Source organism: Schistocerca serialis, chromosome 4 (genome assembly GCF_023864345.2).
Source record: "Schistocerca serialis cubense isolate TAMUIC-IGC-003099 chromosome 4, iqSchSeri2.2, whole genome shotgun sequence".
Taxonomy (NCBI): Eukaryota; Metazoa; Arthropoda; class Insecta; order Orthoptera; family Acrididae; genus Schistocerca; species Schistocerca serialis.
Window position 1 is genome coordinate 717,536,586 of NC_064641.1, and position 10,896 is coordinate 717,547,481.

The window sequence follows — 10,896 nt, forward strand, 5'->3', positions numbered from 1 at the left end:
TTGCTCCGAGATGAGTAACTCCTGCCGCTCGCCTCTTCCTGCTCATTAAGTGCATGGACAGCTTTCATCTGAGCTGAGGCTCTCGTTTGGTTTAATGTTAGTATCAACAGTACGTCAAATGAACACACTGAGATGACAAGTCATGGGATAGCGATATACACATACACAGGTGACGGTAGTATTGCGTGCACACGATATAAAAGAACAGAGCATTGGTTGTCATTTGTACTCAGGTGATTCATGTGAAAAGGTTTACTACGTCACCATAGGCGCACGAAGGGAATTAAGGGGGGTAGGACGTCAAACGGGACGATTTGGAGCAGGAGAGACAGCACAGGACATTTTAATTTCCACTGTCTATACCAGGGATCCCCAAACTATTTTGAACAAGTGACCCCTTTTCCAAAATGAACTGTTACCTCAGACCCCCATGGCCAAATTACCGTCTTTTAAGATCAACCCTCTTATTCATATTGGTCCGCTAACTTAAAACAGCTGCTACAGAGTGTTATTTTTCATTCTGACTTGGGTCAATAGAAGAAGACAGAGTGAGAATAAGGAATGCTTTAAGTTAGCAGACTATTATGAATAAGGGGGCCTATTGATACAAAATACGTAGGTACTAAGGTACCAATCGGAAAACTTTGCACTTGGTTAAGTGAGTAAAGTCGACTTAATTTTCTCATCAAAATTTAACAAAATAAAAAGACATACAATTCCGTAAATATCAAGTTTAATTTATAATGATTATTACAAATTAAGTACTTAAAGAATCTTAAGTAAGTAGGAAATTATATTTAAAAAAGTATTAATTCGCAAAGAGAAAATAAAACATTCAGTGTGATGGGTGAACTTGGTGACTATCTACCAATCTAGCTACATCCGGTTGGTGAGTTGCAGCCTTAAATCTTCACGTTCATTGATGTTGGATGTTGATGTTTGGACTTGATCATGAATTCGTTCGTGTTAAATCGCGTAAGCGTCAAATAGAGAGCAAGTCAAAACGCGCCTGAAAGACGTACGCTCGAACTCATTATCTTGCACAAACTTGTCCACACAGACTTGCCGAGTTTTTCATCTTGTACGAACTAGAGAATTTACATCACTACAACAATGCTATTTCCTACAAAAATATTAATTATTCTTAGTACACGTAACACAACATAAACAATACAGTACCTACCTATCTTGAAAGTTTTAAATAAGAACTTGTGTTAATATAATAGGGGTCGATTTTTAGACCTCGTCGACCCCCAAAATCAGTTTTCGTCTATGTCGACCCGTAGGAAACCGATATCGACCCCAAGGGGTCAATATCGACCACTTTGGGAATCCCAGGTCTATACTTTAAAAACTAAATTCATAAAACTTTGTCAGAATGACCAGAAGGGATTCAAGATTTACACTTGTAGTGGTGGAAGTTCAAAAATATAAAAACATAATTTATTTTTTACACCTTTTTTCCCCTTACCATTGGCTGCATTTGTTGCCATACGTACACTTCTCTTCATAAGTAAGGGAGATTCTTCGATGAATTTTGCACAGCATACAAACCATACTTACAGGTGTATGAAACTCTAGAATTTTCCAAATCTATTAAAAACTGTGGTAAAAATTGAGATAATTAAATATAAAATTTGCGTTTTTTCTAAACATGAAATTTAAAATATAACAGCACATTCATTTTTTGATAAATTAAATAATTTCTAGAGTTTCATACACCTGTAAGTATGGTTTGTATGCTGTGCAAAATTCATCGAAGAATCTCTCTTACTTATGAAGAAACGTGTACCTATAGCAACAAATGCAGCCAATAGACGTGAAAAAATGATGAACTTTCACATGTAAAAAAAAATTTATTTTGTTATGTTTTTGAACGTCCACTGCTATGATTGTGAATCGTCAATTCTTCCTGGTCATTCTGACCAAGTCTTATGAATTTATTCGTAAAAGTGTAGACAGTGGAAATTAAAATGTCCTGTGGTGCCTCTCTTGCTCCAAGACGGCCCGTTTGACGTCCTACCCGCCTTAACAGATTTTGAACACGGAATGGTAGTTGGAGCTAGACGCATGGGACATTCCATTTCGAAAATTGTTAGGGAATTCAGTATTGCGAGACCCACAGTGTCAAGACAATGCCGAGAATACCAAATTTTAGGCATTACGTCTCACCATGGACAATGACGGCATTCACTAAACGGTCGAGAGCAGCGGTGATTGGGTAGAGTAATCAGAGCTAACAGACAAGGAAATTGCGTGAAATAACCGCAGAAATCAATGTGCGATGTATCCGATAGGACAGTCCAGCGAAATCTGCCGTTAATGGGCTATGGAAGAAGACGAACGGCATGAGTGTCTTTGCTAACTGCACGACGTCGCCTGCAGTGCCTCTTCTGGGCTCGTTTGATCCAAGTCGTCAACAAGGCATTGTGTAGGTTGGTGGTGGCTCCATAATGTTGCGGGCTGTGTTTACATGGAATGTACCGGATCATGTGGTCCAAATGAACCGATCACTGACTGAAAACGGTTATGTTCGGCTAGTTGGAGACCATTTGCAGCCATTCAACGATGAAATTTTTATGATGGCATGCGCCACGTCCGTGGACCACAATTGTTCGCGAGTGGTTTAAAGAACATTCTCGACAGTTCGAACGGATGATTTGGCCACTCAGATCTCCCGACGTGAATCCCATTGAACATTTATGGGACGCGATCGAAAGGTCAGTTCGTGCACAAACTCCTGCACTGGCAACACTTTCGTGGCTATGGGCGGCTATAGATACAGCATTTCTTCAGGGGACTTACAACGATTTCTTGAGTCCATGCCTCGTCGAGTTATTAGGAGCTATTTCATGACTTCTGTCACCGCAGTGCAATTAAATTATATACGATTGTTTTCGATATATTACTAGGCCACATTGCTTGACAGATTTAAAGTTACACTCAGAAAGTTTTTATTTAAACTGCCTGACAAAACAGTGAATCATCCAGAAGCGGAGCCGGCCGGTGTGGCCGTGCGGTTCTAGGCGCTTCAGTCTGGAACCGCGTGACTGCTACGGTCGCAGGTTAGAATCCTGCCTCGGGCATGGATGTGTGTGATGTCCTTAGGTTAGTTAGGTTTATGTAGTTCTAAGTTCTAGGGGACTGATGACCTCAGATGTTAAGTCCCACAGTGCTCAGAGCCATTTGAACCAGAAGCGGAAGAAGAAAGCGCTCTTATATGTAAATAACATCGAATATTGGAGGACATAGGGAAGAGTCGGGCAAAGTGGTCAGGCTAAGGTATTCCTATTTTTAAGCTGATTAACAACTGGCAGAAATACCTAGAAATCACTGTTTATATTCTACAAGTACTGAAGTTTAATAAAGAATGGTTTAATCACCTTAGAATCAAAGCAAGTACTTTAAACAATTAGAAAATCAGAAGTTTCACAAGGTGGCAAAACGGCCACTTTACTGGTCATGAGCAGACAAAGTGACAACTTAGTTTTAAATTCAAAAACACTGGATAAAAATTGCTTTAACAGAGAACTAAACATATTTTGTTGTGAAGCAGGTTTCGAATTACGCTTTTCGTGAATAAAAGCCAAACTGTTCCTCAACTCCTGCACAGAGTTCGTGATCCCAGAGGGAGCACAATTGGTACTTAATCCACTACACTTCTGGGCTTGAATTTCAAAATTTTTCTTCGCAGTACATGGATTTCGTGTCTTCATCGTTGTCGTCAAAAAAGAGTTCTTCTAGGGTTGACTTTCCTCCTCTTCGCAGTTTTCTTTTTTACTGACTTTATTCTCCTTGGCTGCTTTCCGTTTTTATTTCTTTTTATTTCTTTTTCTTCTCTTTCTTTATTTGCCGCTTCTAGGTTACTGTCATAATGACTTGCTGTGTGTAACGCCACGAAGCCCTTCTTTCGGCCGCTGCTTTTACGTTTTCCCTCCCAGAAGCCACCGGCGGATGGTCACTCAGCCCGCACTGACGCCATTACACACAAGCTGTAAGCCCTTTAATAGCATGACCGAAATTTCAGTGACTTCAGTAGGATTATCAAGTCAGGATATGAGCACTTTCAACACAATTTCATTAAAAAGACATAAGCCACGTTCCCTCTCTACAATAAATACACATACTGACCACTTACCTCTCATCAGGATAAGTAAAATCCACAAAAATTATTACAACACTGGAGAGCGGTACAGAAAACTGGCTAGACTTCTTGGGGCGTCTGCGCTCTCCAGGGAGAATAAGTTTATCCGTTCCCCGCGCTATGCCAGCATCTTATAGCCCCCAGGCCGCAGTGGCCACTTTGACGACCATCCCCACTTTTATTGGCTCTCCCCAGCTTGTATTGCATTCATAAGAAAGTCTCAGAATGTGTTAAAACGTTAAGATGAAAAAAGCATTAACACAGAGTCAAATGCCAGTCTACTTCCTCTCACTCCATAACCCACGACCTTAACCACTACGCTACGAAAAATACATACGTTCTTCAACTTTGGTATTGCTCGTCTTAGTATCTCTCGACGGCTTTTACCACCGATGTGTCATTAAGTGGCATTTAATTATAAGAAATCGTACAGGGGGTGAAGCGTTTGTGATAAATCTTCAACATGCCATTGCCTTGAAGAAGCATACAGCTAGTTACAATAAAAAACGGCGAAATACGACTACATCAATATGACGTCTGTCACATCGAGTGACATGTTGTTTTGACGTCACTTTCCACTTACCACCCGCCCCCCATATTTAACTCGGCACCTATCTTTCTAACAGTAGACCATCGCTCCTTCATATGTCTCTGCAGAGATGACGTGACGTCCGTTCGTCAAACACTTTTGGTATTCTTGTGCGTCAGATTACGTGTGTGCCTTTGCGATAATGAAGATATACCCTAGGCATTACTGACCTCGGATATCCGAGTTCTTATATACCCTCCGATAATGTACGGTCCATACACCTTGCACTGATTATAATCCCTAGTTCAAAGTCAGTTTACTCGTGACGTGCTGCCATGTTGACTACTCACTTATCTGTAGCAGTCTGATCAGACGTCGTGTTTACTCTCGGGCCATCGCGGCATCCATCCACAACATTCGGGCGTCGTAAAATCAAGTGGGACAACCTTTCTCGTGATTTTTAGCCAATCCGTTTATTTGGGCACTGGAGAAAAAACCTGAATTCATTCTGCCTGTATACCGGTCTATTATCTGCTCCTAACAAACTCTTCGTACTAATAGGTTCGAGGGGGATCCAGTAAGCAATGGAACACTTTTTTTCTGAAAAGAGACTGGTTTTATTCAGAATTACAATACACCATATTATTCACCACTATTTTGGCTACAAAACCCTATTTTTCAGCATAGTATCCATTCAGTGAGATTGCCTTACACCACCTTACCGGGGGGATGGAAGGCCGTATGCCCGCATAGTACCATTTACTCGTCGAAGTCGGAGCCGTCGTCTTGCTGCATCAATAACGTCCCAATCACCTATGTACTGCTTCCGGCGGAGTCCGACCTTTGTTTAGCCAGACAGATGGAAGTAGGGAGGTGAATGAAGAAGAACAGTTCAATGAGGTCTTACGAGCTCCTCTCGGGTGAGCAGACTTGTGTGAGGCCTGAGATTTGTCATGGAAAAGGAAAAGTTCTTTTTCATTTTTGTGGTGATGGACCCGCTGAAGTCATTTCTTCCATTTCCTGAGGGTAGCACAGTACACTTCAGAGATGATGGTTGAATCGTGAGGCAGGACATGAAACAGAATAACCACTTCAGAGTCCCAGGATATCTTCGCCATGATTTTAACGGATCAGGATGCGGCTTTGAACAGTTTCATCGGAGGTGTGGCGCCACTTCATAGATCGCCATTTTGTTTTCGGTGCGAAGTGATCAACCCATGATTCCGTCTGCCAGTGGTGTAATTGCTTCTTCAGTAGAAATACAACTGAAAAAGTTCATCACGCAAAAGCTCCAGTGACTTCTCTAACTTCTCCTGCTCTTTAAAAAAGCTCCCTTCTGCGTGATCTGACATGTATTTTTACCAATTGGCGATTTTTGGTCGAGCAGTTAGCCTCACTTCCCAGGACTTGGAAAAGTTTTAAAGCTGTATCTAAGGCCAGCCACTAATTCTGTGGCTTCGTCATATTTTTTGGAAAGCTGGACATTCTTATCTCCTGGAGGCCCTATTCAGAACATGGCAGAGCGGTGGCCTCCTGCTGATACAATTTGTTTCCGTCGTCCCAGAGTTCTTCTCACCTGGCCACAGTGGTAACGTGTTATAAAGCTGAACAAAAGCTGCTGTCCACTAGGTGGCCACCTGACAACGCGACCTTCCGTTGGCCAACACATTTCTGCCTTCCTTCTTTGAACTCATGTGTCCCTGCTGCATACCAAATCCCGTTTTCCTGCCAGACACCAAGTCACCCGTCCTGAGTCCATTGTGCAAGTGATTCCCAAACTCCCTCAGAAAAGCAAAGAACAGTCCCACACTACGTTAAATGTGAAAAAGCTAACTAAGAGAAGAATTTACTGAGAAGTCAGCATGTACAGTTACTGCAGTGATATTTACTCTTCAAAGCTGTTATCGATAGATCGTGTCTCCTCATTATCCTCTACCTGGAACTGATTACCGCGATAAATGAAAAGAGACAAGCCGAAAGGCTCGCTGCCTTTCATCGCAATAGAAAAAAGTGTGTGTTTTCGTGGGGGAGGGAGGGAGGGAGGATGGGTAAAGTTGTGGAGGAGTACCAAGGCTTGACCACTGTAAAATGGAGAAGCTGCAGTAGTTATGCAGAGATGGAGAGGTTTGCACAGATTGGACTAGTGGAGAGAGCAGCATCACTTTCTAAGCGACTTCAGTTATGGAGGTGGAAGCTTGTTGTATGATTTGGCAGAGAGCCTACTCTTTTTTACAAATCATGGGAATACAATAATGGGTTTGTACCTTCAGACATGTGCGCAATATGCATTAAATCTGATATGGATATGATTTTTTTGGATTTTGAAACTCAATTAAGAAAACCATAATGCCACCATATCCATGCGTGGCACTTGTCTGATGGTGTCGCTTGTGCATAGTGTAATGGAAAGGCACATCAGAGTGGGCGATTCCGATTTCGTTCGGTGGTGTCTGTCTTAACAGTTACTGTCGTACCTAAATATCCTGACAACACAGAAGAGGGCATAATCATTATCCTGTCAAACTCCCGTTCAATGATGAACCATGCAGTCAATAACACATAACTACTTCGTGTATCATAGAATAGGATACGAGGCAGAATTATCTCTTAGTGCTTAGTAGGCTGCGATGGTGTGGGCCAGAGTGTACTATGGCGTAAGAGGGAATGAATTTGTGTACATCACAATGCAAAAAAGGAACAATACTAGGCTTCACGCTTCACCCACTTAAGTATGCGAAAAGACAGCTAATTGTAATCAGTTGGGGCAACAAACTGCATCCTTCCTACCAACGTAGTAGACGACGCCACGCTGAAATAACCTCCAACATTCTATTAAGAGCGTTGTTTTAACTTGGAATGTGTGACACATAATTTTCCGTGATGGTGTTTCGCCTTTATTTTAATCGCCACACGCTTCGGCAGTACTTTTTTCGGTCACAGTGGGAGCAACACACACACCATTGTGATTGTGCCTCGGAGTATGATAGCAGCCTTATCATCAGCAGCACACTTCAGTGATACCGTTGTTGTCGTTAATGGTCTTCAATCCGACGAATTTTTAATGCAGCTCTCGAAGCTACTCCATCCTGTGCAAGGCGAATAACTATAAGCAACCTACATCCATTTGAACCTACTTACTATACTCATCTCTCTGTACTGTACTGTACTATACTGATCTCCTTCTACAGTTTTTACCCTCTTTCATTCTCTCCAGAACTAAACTATTGATCCTTTGATGTCTCAGAATGTGTCTTATCAGCCGATCCCTTCTCCTAGTCAAGCTACGCCCCAATTTTCTTGGCTCCACAGTTTTATTCAGTACCCCCTCATTAGCTTTGCAATCTACCCATTTTATTTTCAGCATGCTTCTGCAGTACCACATTTCGAAAGCCTCAGTTCTCTTCTTATTTCACTGCCATACATACACTACGTTATCAAAAGAATTGGAACAACTGGCTGAAAATGACTTACAAGTTCGTGACGCCCTCCATCGGTAATACTGAAATTCAATATGGTGTAGGTCCACCCTTAGCGTTGATGACAGCTTCCACTCTCGTAGGCATACGTTCGATCAGGTTCTGGAAGGTTTCTTGGGAAATGGTAGCCCATTCTTCACGGAGTGCTGCACTGAAGAGCGGTGTCGATGTCGGTCGGTGAGGCCTGGCACGAAGTCGGTGTTCTAAAACATCCCAAAGGTGTTCTACAGGATTCAGGTCAGGACTTTGCGCAGGCCAGTCCATAACAGGGATGTTATTGTCATGTAACCACTGCGCCATAGGCCGTGCATTATGAACAGGTGCTCGATCGTGTTGAAAGATGAAATCGCCATCCCCGAATTGCTCTTCAACAGTGGGAAGTAAGAGGGAGCTTAAAACACCAAGCCGGTCGGAGTGGCCGTGCGGTTCTAGGCGCTACAATCTGGAACCGTACAATAACCCTGGGTTCGGTGTGGGGCGGCGGAGGGGTTAAGTGGACTGCGGTAGTCGTCGTGGGGTTGTGGACCACTGCGGCTGCGGCGGGGACGGAGCCTCTCCGTCGTTTCTGGGCCCCCGGTTTAACATACAATTCAATGCATACATACAATTCCTGCTTAGCCATTTTGGACTTGCTGTCAATCTCATTTTTAGACGTGTCTGTTCCCTTTCGCCTGCTTCATTTTCTGCAATTTTATATCAAGAAATATATATTTACAAAAGTCTTAAGCCACAGTCCAAGATAATAGTCGGCTGGCGCAGGACCACCAAGCGGCTACATGTATAAACACACTGCGAAAGGTCGTATTTCGGAGCTTATTATGGCGTATAGATCCATGAGGTCTTCTGAGAAATTTTATTTCAATCCAGATTTTGCCGCTTTCTTTGGCTTTTGTTATCCAAACTATCCTACCATAAAAAATTATGGGCGTCGCCTAACTTTATAATGCATAATTTTTGTTACGTGTCAAGAAACGGAGAATGAGCCACGAAAGCCAGGCACATAAATAGTTGATGGAGGAATGTGGTCTCCCAAGCCAGAGCGACAATTAAGAAGAAGAAGAAGAATTTGTGTTCCTCTTTTTACAGTTGTCATAAATGTCTTGATAATGCCACCTACTATTAAGTAACAGACTAGAGTTTATAGCATGTACGTGAATAACTTTCAAACGGAGTGGCAGCTGATGATATTGGAGATAGTGATATTTCCGTGGGATAAGAATGCAAAACTCGGCGTCCTTGCACGAAAGTACTCACTACGTATTGGCTTGCTTTTATGGTCCCACTTTCTATCACACAACGCTCGTCCGTAACGAACATCCATAAGATCTACAACAAATGCATACACATCAAAGCCATCTACGTCACATAGATACATGCGTACCTGTATTAAGTAATTAAGTATGCACCACGAAAATATACGAAAATAATTGTAACAAATCAATAACCATTCACTTAGCAAGAATATTTGGACCTGGTGCTACTTTGCACTCTTTTTTTAAACCCAAATTCTGCATCTATGGCATGCGCTGAACATAACCTTGAAAAATGGTATATTGATTATTATTTACACTCTACCAATAAAAACAAAAATTTCCGATGAAGTACCTTTTATGGTTCTGTTAATTGTGTGCTGCAGCCGCAGATTTGAAAACAGTTCAAATATATCGGGTCTAAGAAAAATACTAGGCCAGACTTTCGGGAGGTGTTCCTCGCATATATGCTGACGTGACCTGACGTGACCAAAGTCATGGGATGCCTTCTAATATCGCGTCGAACCTCCTTCTTCCCTGCTTAGTGCAGTAACTCAACGTAGCGTGGACTCAACAAGTCGTTGGAAGTCCCCTGCAGAAATTTTTAATTAAAGTTACGTACAAGTTATATTGTTGTGACGTGAGTAAGGTAAGGACTAGGAAATTCTGTCGTGTTATCAATTAAAATCACAGTAGTATTTCCTATTCCTTACCTTACTTACCCCACCAACTTCAACAATATAATGTTTAGTACTTTAATATTTTGTATTTTAGCCAAGCACTTTGTTTAATGTTGTCCATTACATGAAAATGTTATTTGCGATGTGAAACATGTTGGTTGCACGACGTAAGTTACTAGTGTCCTTTAGATAGTTCTCGACCAATGTCACGACGTCGCAAATTATGGCACCATAACCGTATAACGTGTAATAATGTAAGATTATGTATTTTAATTATTGTGTATAGTACTGCCTGTATAGCACTGCCCATTACCTAAAGTTTAGTTTAGAATCTAAAAAAACTTGTTTGTTGCGCAACATAAATGAAGAGTGCTTTGTTTCACAGTTCCTCATCCAATGTCAAGACATTACAAAATTTACTATTATTATCATTTTAGCTGTAAAATTGTATAGTTTAATTATTTATCATGGTCAACATTGTTCGTTGTTTAAAGTGTAATTTCTATGTTAAGAAACAAGTTTTGTGAACAACACTCTCTGCAAGTGCTTGTATCTTAGCTTGAAATATTTCGTTACCTAAGAACTATCAGACAGTAGTCAGCTGTTTACTGAAAATTGCCTAGTAAGTCGCAAAATGGTTTGCTAAAAACAAAAATCAGTACAGCAAAAGCACTGTACCTGTTTTTCAACCTTCAATATGGGATTTTTCTACCAAGAAGTAACAGAAGAATACATAAATAAAAAAAAGATTTAACTTGTTAATATCGAGTATAAACTTACATGATGGGTAGTCTTTTGTGAAGCTGTTTGTCTGGGG